Raw genomic sequence first — 14,809 nt, forward strand, 5'->3', positions numbered from 1 at the left:
GTGGTTTTGAAATTTCAGGGACTCAACAATCGAGTTCAGTATATGTTTATAGGTGCTGATGACAGTATGATAGGATATCTGTAGGCTTTAGGATACTTACAGGTACATGGAAAATCCTAGGGATAGGTAGTACAGGAGCACGGTTTCCTCCTTACCTGCTACCATGAGCTAATGACAATGTGAATGCTGGGTATTTTTGTGGTTGTATGTTTTCTTGAGTAACAAATGCATGAAAAATTAACTGCTTCACCTAGATGAGATCAGTAGTCTATGTGAAGTCACAAGTTTTCCTTCTTGGTTGCTGCAGCCTATGGGATGTTCATGGAGAAGCTCTGTTCTCTGTGTTATGGCTGTGTCCCTTTGCTTCTCCTGCTTTTATCTCTTCCACAGTTGAGGCTGGGTATATTCTTTCAAAGAAATAGCTATGAATATGCATAAATATACTTTTAAAAATGAGCTTTCCTAAACTATTGAGAGTTCTTTGCCTCTTGAGGAAGGAACTCTTGGGGGAGAGGCCCATCTATCTGCACGAGCATTTAGCTTGTTCAGATCTCTGCATTTTATAAATGCTTCCTACTAAGAAAGCATTTTTTAAGTCACTGCTTGTACCAGGTAATTTTTGCTGGGGATGGGAAAGGGTTGGGTTTTTTGTGGGAGAGGGGTGGGTGGGTATTTTTGTTGATGCTTTATGTGCAGGTATGTTCTGAGGCAATAACAAGTTGCTGTGCAAACAGCATGTGCTGCTGCCTTTGTAACTGCATGGAAACTTTTCACGTGGGTTTTTCTGTAGGTTAATGCAGAAATATGTAAACTGGGAGATGCAAATGTAATATTTTTTTTAACAGTTCATGAAATTAAGTTATTAAAATAACAACATAAAATTTACCTTCATGCTATATAATTCTAGAATTAGCCTTGTTTTACAAACCTTTAACCTGCATTTTAGAAATTAAAGTTGATATGCTTAGCTATCTTTTGATTAATAAAAGCTTTCTTAAAGTCCCACACATTTGGAACATGACAGCTAATTTTGTAATTTAAGTGTTCATATGAACTACCTATGGACATATATTAAACTAATTGACAAAAGTCTCAGTGTGCCGCCTTTACTTTTCTGGGGTTGCCCTATAAGAGTATAAGACCACAAGAATGTTCTTGTTCAATGAAAGTCAGCACTGAAGTGCCTTTCCCTCCAGAGAGTTGGCATTGACAATAATCCTTTAGTTGTTACAGTTTTTGGTGTTTTGTTTTGTTTTGTTTTTGGCCACACTGCGTGGCTTGCAGGATCTTAGTTCCATGACCAGGGATCAAACCCTCACCCTCGGCAGTGAAAGCGTGGAGTCCTAACCATTGGACCACCAGGGAATTCCCACCAGTTATTTTTATTAATATTTTATATCTTTAGAGCCCCATATGTCATTAATGGGCTTCTCCCCAAAGTCCCCCACTAAAGTTAAGACACCATTGTCTCTCCTATGACCGAGAGGACAAAGAGAGGAGAATGTTGTTGACTGTCACACATTAGAAAACCTGTCTTGTCCTCCAGTCTTGTCTGCGTTGCCTGGGCACTTAGCAATACTGCAGCAAGTGTTGGCCTGCAAGATAAAGACTTGGCTTTTAGTGCCATTAAAACCAGTTACTAATCCTTTGACTTTGGGCAGGTCACTAATCTCTTTGAGTCTCTATTCTGTTCTTCCTTCTACAAAGTAAGGGTTGTAATTATTTTCTCTACTTACCTCACATGTAGGTCAACACCAAGAGGTAATATATGTAAAATGCTCCTGTGAATGATAGGACTTTAAAAAAATGTAAGGTATCCTCTAGGCCTATTCTCCAAGTGGTGTATTTTTGCTTTATTCTGTATTGCTTTTCTTTCATGTAACGGAAACCAAGCAGATCCTTTCAGAGTTCTCTAACTTTATCTGCAAAAACTTGACGGGGTATGTTGGGGGTGGGGGGTGGGGAATAGTTTACAATTCTGTTTCCTTAATAATAGAACCTTTCCTTATTGGGCACCAGATGTGAAACTCTTCTTTAGATGGGATTTAGACTAAAGAAAAACATTAATTGGCACTCTCATTCCACCCACCCAATAGGAATTGGGAATGTGAAAATTACTTAGAGCAGTGTTGTACAAGTATCTATTGGTTTTGGTTTGAGGGGTGAAATACTGTACTTTATCATCCCAGATTCTCTTTCCTTACTGTTCCTGCCTCCACTCATTTTTAATTATTTGAAAGGATGTAAGAGGGAGGAGACAGTTCTACCCGTAAGAGTGGCTTCTGTTACATACTACTAAATAGTGAAAAGTATGAGGGTTAGTCAAAAATTATCCGCACTCTGGCAGTAGAATTTAGTTTAACTTTTAGAAAAGACAGATACATCATTTTTTGACATAACCTCCTTGCTTTTCAATACACTTTGTCCATCTGTTAACAAGCTTTCATGTTTCCTCATTAAAAAATGTTTTAGGCTGAGCTGCGAGCCACGAATGCACCGCTGTCTTCACTTCATCAGAATTGAATCTTCCTCCTAGTAGGGCTGCTTTCAGGGAACCAAACAAGTGAAAGTCCGACAGAGCAAGATCAGGACTATAGGGAGGATGTTTTAACACCTCAAAACGAAGTTTTTGCAGAGTGTTGACAGTGTGGGCAGAAGTGTGCAGACGTGCATTGTCATGCAAGATCACAACACCCTTGGATAGCAGTCTACTGCGTTTAATCTGAAGTTTAGGCTTTGGGTCTTCAATAATCGTCTCTATCCATTCATACACACTTCTTCGAGACAAAACACTCTCCATACTGTGCGCAAAGTCTTCGATAAATAATGGCACCAGGCACACCCTCAGACCACAAAAAACAAATCACTGCCCACTGCTCTTCTTTCATGCAAATCACAAGTGGGGCATCCATTTTTGCTTGCACCACAGTTACAAATGAACTGATGTAACACATTCACACCTGCACAGCAGTGACTGGGGAGACAGTAGCCTTGAACAGGAAGTGCTGATAAGACAGTGCAGCCAATAGAAGTTTTAACATAACCAGAGTGGATAATTTTTGACTCACCCTTGTATTTTCTCAGTTTCTGGAGTTTGGTGTTGGGCAAAAGATTTATTTGCATTTGGATAAAAGTGTAATGTTTTTATCTTTGCACAAGTTGAATGCCATCTTCTTAGCTCTGTGAACTGAGAAGTTAATACCAATTTCAGCATAAAGTTTTGGATTTTTCTCCCTGAAAGGAAGAACCTTGTGTCTACTACTATACTGCTGTTAATATATATTATTAGATTATCATTTCATCTTTTAAAATTATCTCCTTTAATTTCACCTATTTGCTTTTCCAAATAGTATAACTTTTATTTATGTAAAAGACACCCAGGCCTTTTAAAGTATTTAGTTCCATGGGAGTTCTTTGGAGATCAGATAACATCACATCCGCCTAAGTTATTTGTTGTATCAACTTTGCTTTCCTATCACATTTTCAACTTAAATGCTTAAATAGCTTTCTTTTGCCTCTTTCTTGCATGTAACTGTATCACTTAGCAAGATTGTAACAAAGCTAGAATTGAAGCCAGTTTTCTGCTTCAGGAAAGAGCCCTGGGTTTATGGGTAGGGACCCAGGTGCTGTCCTAGTGCTGTAACAACTCTGTTTCCTCAACTATAAGTGGGCATCATCTACTCTCCCCTTTCTAAAATGCCTGTTCAGAGGATCATATTAGATAAAATGTATAAAGTGCTCTGACATATAACATGCTCTATAGGGCTTCCCTGGTGGCACAGTGGTTGGGAGTCTGCCTGCCAATGTAGGGGACATGGGTTTGATCCCTAGTCTGGGAAGATCCCACATGCCGAGGCAACTGAGCCTGTGTGCCACAACTCTTGACCCGTGTGCCACAACTACTGAAGCCCGCACTCCTAGAGCCCATGCTCTGCAACATGAGAAGCCACCGCAATGAGAAGCCTGTGCACCACAACGAAGAGTAGCCCCCACTCACTGCAACTAGAGAAAGCCCATGTGCAGCAGCGAAGACCCAACACAGCCAAAAATAAATAAAAATATTTTAAATGCTCTATAAATTAAATGATCCTGCTCAACGTGTTAAACTACACATCATAAGCATTTCTAGCTCTCACTTAAGTATTCTAGGCAATTAGTTTTACCTTTCTCACAGTTAATTTATATGGTATCTTGAAGAGGGCAGTGCACTCTGGGTGCTCAGAGTTAAAAACAAAATAGCCAGGATCATCAGTCCATGTCCATTCCTCCAGGCTTCAAGCAAGTTTCAGGATGCTCCAGAAATCTTGGATAGTCCCAGCCCTTATTATACGCAAGTGAAAAGGAATAGGGAGCTTGTGCATCCCAGAATTCATAAAAGCAAAGCAAGAAGAAACAGTTTGTAAACTCTCAAAATTGACCTTTCATTACACCAGTTTTCTAAGTTATCTGGATTTAGGAGGCCCTTTTGCAGGGAAATTTGCCCCTTGAAACAGAGTCTAGGCCCAAAGCTTCTCAAAATAACTTTTGTGGGCAGTCATGAAGATGGTGAGATCTTTTAGCCCCCTTGACCAACTGACATCCCGTTAGAAAATGACATGGCTACTGGGTTGGATATTAGAACAGATGACAAGTACTTCCATGTTTAAATTCCCCATTGCGGTAGCTGCATCAAGTTTGGCATCTTTTCAGGCACTGACTCCTCTAGTACCCTTGATTCCAAAGACCACAAGTGAAGAAGTTCTTTTCAAAAGAACATCGCAGGGATTTTACTTCAATTTCTGCTACTATCTTGCTTTGTCAATTTACCAAGTTTGCTGCTGAGAGAAGTATCTTCTTCGATAGTGAGTGAATAGTGAGGATACTGCTTTGGAATGTTACAGCACTAGATAAGAACAAAGTGATGTGTGTAAAATTCATTGAGATCCTGAGATGCACTGACAGAGTTCACATTCAGTTTCGGCATCGAATTTCCATTGGTCCCTGTTTGATTGTAGCGAACTTCTTCCCCATCTGGGAAGTTAGACTAGTGTAAATCTGTGTCATGGGTCATAGCTGAGAAGGACCGAGTGTTCATTAGTTGATGGCGTATATCCAATTTTAGATCCAGCCCCCACCCCAACCCCCGTTGGAAGAGTAGGTCACTGGAAAAAAAAAAAAGCAGTGTCACAGAAGGAAGTCTTGCTCCATCACTTATTGCTTCATCCTTTCTCAAGCCCTGCAGCCTCGGCTTAGGCTAGCTTTCCCGGCAAGGCAAACCTGACAGGTTTCTGCAAACAGAACGTGTCTCTCAGAGTTGTGGGTAAAGAAGAATCCAGGACAAAAAGAGCAAGAGGGGGGAAAAAAGATAGTTGAGCTATTTTCCTCCTTTTACAGAAGGTGGCACAGAGAAGGGGTGTGTGTCCCCTTTGCAGCTTGTCAGCCTGGACCCCGAGAGGCCAAAGTGAGGGGCATTCGAGATATCTTCAAAGGAAGTGCGAGACTGATTTTTCCACTCAAGTCCTACCACACAAAAGGAAAAAGAACTTTTAAAAAAGTACTCAAAGTAGCGAGTCAGCAGCCAGTGTTGGTTTGCCTAGACTCTTCAATATTGAAATCATCCCACGTCCTTCCTGCTTCGGGGATGGAGGCTCCGGAAAGCCTTTTTCGGACCCCGAAGGCCACACCAACAACAAGCTAGGTCTTTGGCTGCGCGTCGTGAGGTAACACAGAACTGGAGAACCGCTCTCAGAGAGACTGCTGCTGCGGACCCGCCGCACCCGAGGCGACGCAGGAACCAGGTGGAGCTCCCGCACCTGCGGGGCCGAGGAGGCCAGGGCGCAGCGGCGCCGAGCTTCCCGCCGTGCGGCGCAGGCAGTGGGCCCGGGCGGGGCTTCCTCTCCCACGAGGGGCGGGGCGGGGCGGGGCGGGGCGGGGCTCTGCCAGCCCTCCCCGGGTCCCTCTACTGCGCATGGCACGTTGCGTACCTCCCCTCCCCAGCAACCCGCCAGGCGGCAGCGCGGCCTTAAGCAGAGGAGGCGGAGCTGAAATTGGGTCGGGACTGCTTGCTAACTCCAGGACCAGGTACAGAGCTGGCGGGGCCGCCTAGTGCACTCCGGGGACCAGTCCCTCCTCGCCCTGACGCCGATTCCATCTCCTCAGGGGCGAGCCTTCGTCAGAGCGGCCACCCCAAGCCCCTCCTCTCCCTCCACGGGCCCCTTTTCACCCGACTCCTCGATTCCCTCAGAGAGGGGCTGCAGCCTGGGACGAGAATAGGCTTGGGCCTGGCCCGGAGACACGGGAGCGGAGTTGGCGGGCGGTAGAGGCGAGCGCCTGCTTTCCCTCTCCCCTTCCCCCTCACTTTCAGGTGGGGAACCTAGGGCCCAGGTGGCAGTTTGTCCTGATCTGGCAAAGAGGAGGCATACCCTGCTGTTGCCCTCTCGCCGCATCTCCCCCACGCCCTGCCGCATCCCCATCTCATACCAGGCTGGATAGGAAGTAGGTCAAGCCTTCATAAGGACAGAGATCAGGTACTCCCTGAATCAGCCTAAACAGAGCTTCTAATTGTTTTGTTTCCCAAAATGTTTAAGTGCTCACAGTAGATTGGGGTGGAGATGAGGGGTGGGGGTAGGGAAGTGAGCGCGAGGGAAGGGGAGTGGTTAAATAAGATTATTCAAGTTTTCAGGAAATGGGGAAACGAACTTCTCTGCCCAGCCATCCGTTAAGATATCCTAGTATATTCTAACTTGACTTCTCCCAGAAGAGGAAAAGCCGTTCGAATCGATTCTTTTCTAATTGTAATATCTGTTGGAGTAGAACCGTATTCCAGTATATATTTGTGGCATTAAGACAGTTTTTCATTGGTTCGTGGATACTTTTCTTTAGAGACCTCCCCCCCCACCAAGACTGTTTCTTGTGCCTGGGAGTTGAAGAAACCAGATCTTTTCTGATTACCTGCCTCAGGCCGGGAGCCTATTGAGCCGTAAGTTACAGTGCTGAACTGCTTACATCTGTTGCCGCCACCCTTTATCTAGGTTTCTTAGAGGTGTTATGGCTCAAATGCAGTGTTTATAGTTGCAATCCCAGACATGGAAGAAGTTTAGAAAACCAGTGACAAAAATAGGCAAAAGGAAAAAATGAAATCAAGGTAAATGAATCTCCTTTCTGTACCGTTTGGCATCTGGTCAGCAGTATTGTCACATCAGGCAGTGCCTTTTCAGTCATTATGTCTTTGTGCACACAATCTTGACCCTTCTCCCTAAGCTTCTCTGTTATCACTCAGGGTTTCTAGAGCACAGGCTTTGGAACAGACCTAATCAGTCCTCCGCCACTTTACCAGAGTAACTTTGTGTTTATGTTTGTTTGTTTTATTTTTTGGAGGTGCCACACAGCATGTGGGACCTTAGTTCCCCAGCCAGGGATTGAACCCACACCCCCTGCAGTGGAAGCTTGGAATCTTAACCACTGGACCGCCAGGAAAGTCCCATACCTGTGTAACTTTGGGCATTTAACCTCTCTGAGTCTTAATTTCCTGATCTATAAAACGAGGATATGTAATAGTTATTGCAAGCTGATCTCCGTGAAGCATTTAGCACAGATCCCAGCACATACTAAATTCACCATAAATGTCTGCTGCTTTCATTATTTTTACTACTATTAATTTAATAGATACAGGAGTGCCCATATTAAGTGCTGGTCCCAGTAGCCTGTGGGAACGCAGCAGTGAACAAGATGCATTCCCTGCCTTCACGGAGTCTCTATTCTAGTGGAGGAAACTGATAAATAGGCAGTTATGAGAGTGGTATGTATAAGGGTTCAATGCAGAGGCTAGACATCTAACATGCTGGGGCTGGGGCAGTCAGGGAGGACTTCCTGTAGCACAGGACACCTGAGATGAGTAGTGAAGGACAGGTAAAGGTTAACAGATTGGGAGAATGTAAGTGGTCCACAAAGGGAAGCAGGATCATTAAAGTTTTTCCTTTGGGGTTCAGTTTCCTATCTGCCGTTCAAGCTCCGTGTCCTAAATATGGACCTATCCCAAGGCTTATTTCCCAGCTTTCTGCTTTTCTCTCACCATTTTCTTCTTTAGTGAATTTCTGTTGCTCATGTTGCTTTAGCTGCTAACTCCCAAGTCCGCATAGCCATCTCTAATCCCTCTTCTAAGCATCAGTCTTGTCAATACTCCTCTAACTGAATGCTGTTTCCACTTGGGATATATAACTGTTCTCTCAGCGTCAATATGACTTGAAAACTCAAACTCATCTTTCCATCAAAACCACTTCCATCTCCGAGCTATCCTATTTTGTCTTTGACACACTACTCTTTTCCCAGTTACTTGGGCACACACACAAAAAAGTCAGAGTCGTCAGAGTTGTTCACAGGTAGAATGGGTTCCTAATAGATTAGGTAGTGAGTCTCTGGCCTGAGAAGTTTTCAGGCGAAGACTAGATAACCTCATACCCAGGAGTTTTTAAAAGCTGTTCTTCCAAAGAGTGGAGGATAGGCTCAAGGACTTACGGTGTCCTTACTAACTAAATTTCTTTATTTTTTCCTTCTCCCTATCCATCTATTTCTTTTCTTTTTAATTTAAAAAAATTTTTTTTAATTTTTAAATTTTTTTTAAGAATTTTATTTTGTATCATTATTTTTTTTGGCTGCATTGGGTCTTCATTGCTGCACACGGGCTTTCTTTAGTTGTGGCGAGCAGGGCCTGCTCTTCATTGTGGTGTGTGGGCTTCTCATTGTGGTGGCTTCTCCTGTTGCAGAGCACAGGCTCTAGGCATGCGGGCTCAGTAGTTGTGGTTCGCGGGCTCTAGAGCACAGCCTCAATAGTTGTGGCACATGGAGTTAGTTGCTTCTCAGCATGTGCGATCTTCCTGGACCAGGGATCAAACCCGTGTCCCCTGCATTGGCAGGCAGATTTTTAACCACTGCGCCACCAGGGAAGTCCCTCCATCTATTTGTTAGTATTCCCTCTGCCACAGGCTCTTATGACCACAAGATCTGTGGTCTGGTATAATTGTTTTCTAACTGGCATTCCTTTCTCTGGGTTATTTTCACCTCCCCCTCTCCCATCCCTTTGCAGATTAATATTCCTTAGAATGTTCCTTACAACAAGGGTTCTCAAAAGTTAGTCAATATGATGGCCCACAGGTCAGCAGCATTACCATTGTATGGGAACTTGTTAGAACTACCAGGCCCCACTCCAGACCTCCTGAATCAAAATCTGCATTTTAACAAGATCCTCAAGTGATTTACGTGCACAGTGAAGCTTGAGAGACACTATCTTAGACCACTGCTCTGTGTTTGTCACCTTTTTGTTCAAAGCCTACAGTGGCTTCCTACTGCCTGCTGAATAAAATCTGTGCTCTGGCAAGCACTTAAGGCCTATTACTTGTTCTCATGTGTGTGGAATTATGCTTCTTTAACTGCCCTCACATTAATTGGAGAGTATATGCAAAGTGCTGAGATACCACTTGGCACATTTGGTCAGTCATTCAGTATTACTGAGTGCCTACTGTGTGCTAGGCACTCTTCTAGAAACCAGGAGATACACCTGTGGATAAGTGAGCACTAAAAAATCAGTAGCTAATACTATTTTATGCTTGGAATTCTCATTTTCTTTAAGTCCTATTTGACATTCAAGCCCTACCCCTTCAGTGAAACTATCCAGGTCCACCCAGCTCATCATAACCTTTCCCTTTGCTGAACTTCATAAGGCATTGCCCATTTCTACTCGTGCATTCCCCAGACCTGCTGAATTAAATTTTTTGGAGGTGGGTGTTCAAGCAGGCATCCGTAGATTTTTCTGACAACACAGATTAATTTGAAACGCATCCTGATTTGGGAACCAGTGGTTCAGATCATTAACGAAGCTGAAGTGGCAGCCTAGAACCTATTCTTGGACCTCTCCAGTTGGGCAGTTATATTTGTTATATAGTGTTTTGGAATTGACTTTATTTTCTATTTCCAGTATTTTTTCCAGAGCATAGATAATTCCTCCTGAGGATAAAAATCACCTATCTACATTAATACTCTCTTTCTGTTATAGACTACATATGGACATGATCCTTGTTTTCTCTTAAATTTCTTTGGCGTGATGTTTTGTGTTTAATGTTATTAGACAATGTGCATTCTAATAATCCTTTTTTTTTTTTCAAATTCAATCTATATTTTTACTATTTCATGGCAGGATAAATGATTCTCAACATGGTGGGGTGGGGGCTTCTGTGAGAAAATCAGGGTTGGGTGAGAATAAATGCAAGTTGGTAAAAATCTGTAGATGCTTTTGAAAGGCCTCCTCACTCCCCTGGATTGAAAACCATTGCTTTGACTTCTCTGAAGCAGTTCTAAGGATTTCTAGAATTCTATGTACCAGACTAAGTCCCCACCCCCACTGCTGTACCACTGCCATGACCCCTCACAACCCTAGCCCACCTCAGAAAAAGAAGGGAAATGTGGCAGGCTTTTTTCTAGATTCTTCAGAAGTATTTATTATGAGTATTTATTTTAGCCATTTTACTTCTAAAATCAAGTTTATTCAGATATAATTTAGCTATAACAAACTACACTTTTTTTTCTGGCTGTGCTGGTGCACAAGCTTCTCTAGTTGTGGCTGGCGGGCTCTAGAGGGTGCTGGCTCAGTAGTTGCGGCACGTGGGCTTAACTGCCATATGTGAATCTTAGTTCCCAGACCAGGGATTGAACCCCTCTGCATTGGGAGTGCAGAGTCTCAACCTCTGCACCACCAGAGAAGTCCCAAATACACCTATATTAAGTGTACAGTTTGTTGAGTTTTGATAGGTACACTCCCATAACCACCACGCAATAAAGATGCAGAACTTTTCTATCACCCTGAAAAGTTCTCATTGTCTCTTTGAAGTTGGTCCCTCATCTCACTGTTGGTCCCAGGCAACCAAGATCTGCTTTCTGTTATATTTTTACTTTTTCTAGAATTTCATGTAAATGGAAACAGTATATAGATCTGTGTCTGACTTCTTTCACTTAATATAAAATTGTTGCGGGCTTCCTAGGTGGCGCAGTGGTTAAGAATCCGCCTGCCAATGCAGAGGTCACGGGTTTGATCCCAGCTCCAGGAGGATCCCACATGCCGCGGAGCAACTAAGCCCGTGTGCCAAAAAAAAAAAAAAAAAAAAAAAAAATTGTTGCCTGTATCAGTAATTTGTTCCTTTTTATTGTGGAGTAGTATTACATTGGTATATGTACCACATTAGTAGATGTTTGTATTGTTTCCAGTTTGGCGCTATTGTGAATAATGCTGTTATGAGCATTCATGTACAAGTTTATGAGAAGATATGTTTTCATTTCTCTTGAGTAGATTACCTAGGAGCAGAATTATTGGGTCATAAGAAGCTACTAAACTATTTACTATACTTGTTTACCTTCCTACCAGCAACATATGAAAGTTCCAGCTGGTTCATATCCTTGTCAACACTTGGTATTGTCAGTCTTAGTCATTTTGGTGGGTGTTTAGTGGTATCTCATTGTGGTTTTATGTGCATTTCCCTGATGACAAGTAATGTTGAACATCATTTCATGTGCTTATTGCCCACTCATATATCTTCTGTTCAGATCTGTTCCCCATTGTTTAAACTGAGTTGTCTCATTATTGAGTATAGAAATTCTTTATATATTCTGTATATAAAGTCCTTTGTAGACACACACACATACACACACACATGCACACACAATATATTTTCTCCCAGTCTTTTCATTTTCTTAGTGGTATCTTTCAAAGGCAGACATTTTTAATTTTGGTAAAGATCACTTTTATCATATTTTTGTTTTATGTTTTATGCTCTTAATTTTCTTTTTTAGAATCTCTACTTATCCCAAGATCATGAAGATTTTCTCCTCTGTTTTCTTTAGTAGTTTTAACTTTTTCTTTAGTTCAATGATCCATTTCAAATTAATTTTTGTGTACAATATAAAGTAAGGGTCAAAGTTCATTTTTTGTAAATAGATATCAAGTTGTGTCCAGACTATTTTTCCCCATGAAGTTTCTTTGGCCATTCTCTTGAGAATTAATTGACCATATATGCATGGGTATATTTCTGGATTCTCTGTTCTGTTCCATTGATCCATTTGTCTATCCTTAGACCAAAGTACCCTGTGTTGATTACTATAGCAATAAAGTCAGTCTGGAAATCAGGTAATGTAAGTCTTCTAACTCTTTTTCAAAATTATTTTGCCTATTTCAGATTCCTTGTATTTCTATGTATATTTTAGACTCAGCTTATCAATTTCTTTTAAAAGTCTGCTGGAATTTTGATTAGCATTGCACTGAATCAGTAGATCAATTTAGAGAGAATTAACATCTTAATGATATTGTCTTCCAATTTATGAACATGGCACGTATCTCTTATGTAGATCATCTTTAATCCCTCTTCGCAGCGTTTTATAATTTTAAATATACGGGTCTTATCCATAATTTATTAAAATTATTCCTAATGTTTTTGTTGGTATTGTTGATAGTATTGTTTGTGGGGTTTTTTTGTTTGTTTTTTTAATTATCATGCTTATTGTCTTGATTTTTTTAATTAACTAATTAATTTACTTATTGGCTACATTGGGTCTTTGTTGCTGCACGTGGGCTTACTTTCTCTAGTTGGCAGAGAGCAGGGGCTACTCATCGTTGTGGTGCGCGGGCTTCTCATTGCAGTGGTTTCTCTTGTTGCGGAGCACGGGCTCTAGGTGCATGGACTTCAGTAGTTGCGGCACATGGGCTAAGTAGTTGTGGCCCACGGGCTCTAGAGCGCAGGCTCAGTGGTCACAGGCTCAGTGGTTGTGGTACACCGGCTTAGTTGCTCCCCGACATGTGGGATCTTCCCGGCTCAGGGATCAAATGCGTGTCCCCTGCGTTGGCAGGCAGATTCTTAACCACTCTGCCACCAGGGAAGCCCCGATGGTGTTGTTTTTTAAATTTGCCTTTCTAATTGGTCATTGCTAGTATATAGAAATACAATTGGGTTTTGTAATTGACCTTTCTAAATTCATTTTATTAAGTATAATGATTTTATATAGAATACTTAGAGTTTTCTATGTATAAAATCATGTTGTCTATGAATAAAGAATTTTACATCTTCTTTTCCAATCTATATGGCTTTTATTTCTTCTTGCCTTTTTGCATTGGCCAAGACCACTAGTACAATGATGAAGAGAAGTAATAGGAACATTCTTACTGTGCTTCTGTCCTTAGAAGAAACTCATTCATTCTTTTTTACTATTAATAGATGTTAGCTATACATTTTTATACATATCTTTTACCAAGTTGACTTGGTAAATTTATTTCTATTCTATTCCTATTTGACTATTCCTAGTTGACTAAGAGTTTTTTTTTTAAAAACTTGTGGGTTAGTGTTGAATTTTGTTAGATTTTTTTTCTCCATCTATTGAAATGATTATATTTTTACTTATTTACTTAGTTAATAAGGTAAAATTCCATTTTTTTAATTCCTTAAAATTGGTTGTTCTTTATTTGCAGACAATAACAAAGACAGTTTTGTGTACTTTGATTCATTTTTTAATGTTAAATCAATCTTTTATTCCCAAAGTCAACCCCATTTGGTCATGATGTGTTATGCTTTTAGCCATTCTAGATATAAATTCTTTTTTTTTAAAAGAACTTTTATTGAGATACAGTTAACAGACAATAAACAGCATATACTTAGAGTGTAAAATTTGGTATCCCAGTCTCCCAATTCATCCCCTTCCAACCCTCCCCGCTTTCCCCACTTGGTGTCCATGTATTTGTTCTCTACATCTGTGTCTCTATTTCTGCCTTGCATTTCCTCTTTCATAGTTGTTAGCATTTGCCTTATGTATTGAGGTGCTCCTATATTGGGTGCATATATATTTATAATGGTTATCTCCTCTTCTTGGATGGATCCCTTGATCTTTATGTGATGTCCTTTCTTGTCTCTTGTAACATTTTTTATTTTAAAGTCTTTTTTTTTTTTTTTTTTTTTTTTTTTGGCACACGGGCTTAGTTGCTCCGCGGCATGTGGGATCTTCCTGGAGCTGGGATCGAACCCGTGACCTCTGCATTGTCAGGCAGATTCTTAACCACTGCGCCACCTAGGAAGCCCCTTAAAGTCTTTTTTATCTGATATGACTATTGCTGCTCTAGCTTTCTTTTGATTTCCATTTGCATGGAATATCTTTTTCCATCCCCTCACTTTCAGTCTGTATGTGTACCTAGGTCTGAAGCGGGTCTCTTGTAGACAGCATATATATGGGTCTTGTTTTTGTATCCATTCAGTCAGTCCGTGTCTTTTGGTTGGTGCATTTAGTCCATTTACATTCAAGGTAATTATCAGTACGCATGTTTAGATATAAATTCTTAACTATAAATAGCAAACATAAAACAAGATCAGGATGATATGAAAAAAGTTACATTCGAGAAATGGCAAAAGCTCTTAGAAATGGGTAACAAAAATGTAAAACTTAGTAGAAAGGTTGGAAAATAAAGTTTGAAGAAGTCTCCTAGAAAGTAGAGAGTTGTAAAGTACAAGTGAAGTAAATATAAAATTAGGGGATAATTCTAGAAGTACACCTTTAATTATTAGAATTTCTGTTCCTGTTTCTTATCAAAGAAATAATTTTCTCCAGAATTGGAAGACCCAAATCTCCACACTATAAAGACTAAATGCAACTGACTAAGCAGCTAGTCCAGATTGCAGCAGGATGGAGGGCCTTGGGAAGGCCGTCTCCAGGGCAAAATTGGAATGGATGAGTTTGAGTGTATGGAAAAATATATTAATAAGACTACTAGCAGAAATATTGAAGTATTTGGAAAAAGTTAATAGCTACA

At 41.1% G+C, this 14,809-nt stretch overlaps 1 protein-coding gene across 14 annotated transcripts in view; it reads left to right on the plus strand.

Annotated features, from left to right (window-relative positions):
• The first annotated feature begins 5,949 nt into the window (after nt 1-5,949).
• The window catches only part of STRADA (STE20 related adaptor alpha), a 32,743-nt gene continuing 23,883 nt past the window's right edge, over nt 5,950-14,809 (plus strand). For 7 of the 14 annotated variants that reach the window (XM_057714493.1, XM_057714506.1, XM_057714500.1 and 4 more), the window contains exons 1-2: nt 5,966-6,060; nt 6,862-6,958. The gene's annotated coding sequence lies outside the window, so the exon portion shown is untranslated. Of the gene's footprint in view, nt 6,061-6,343; nt 6,507-6,861; nt 6,959-14,809 lie in introns of all 14 variants that reach the window. The other 7 variants (XM_057714496.1, XM_057714501.1, XM_057714494.1 and 4 more) reach the window with 6 other exon arrangements.

Source organism: Hippopotamus amphibius, chromosome 17, assembly GCF_030028045.1.
Source record: "Hippopotamus amphibius kiboko isolate mHipAmp2 chromosome 17, mHipAmp2.hap2, whole genome shotgun sequence".
Classification (NCBI taxonomy): Eukaryota; Metazoa; Chordata; class Mammalia; order Artiodactyla; family Hippopotamidae; genus Hippopotamus; species Hippopotamus amphibius.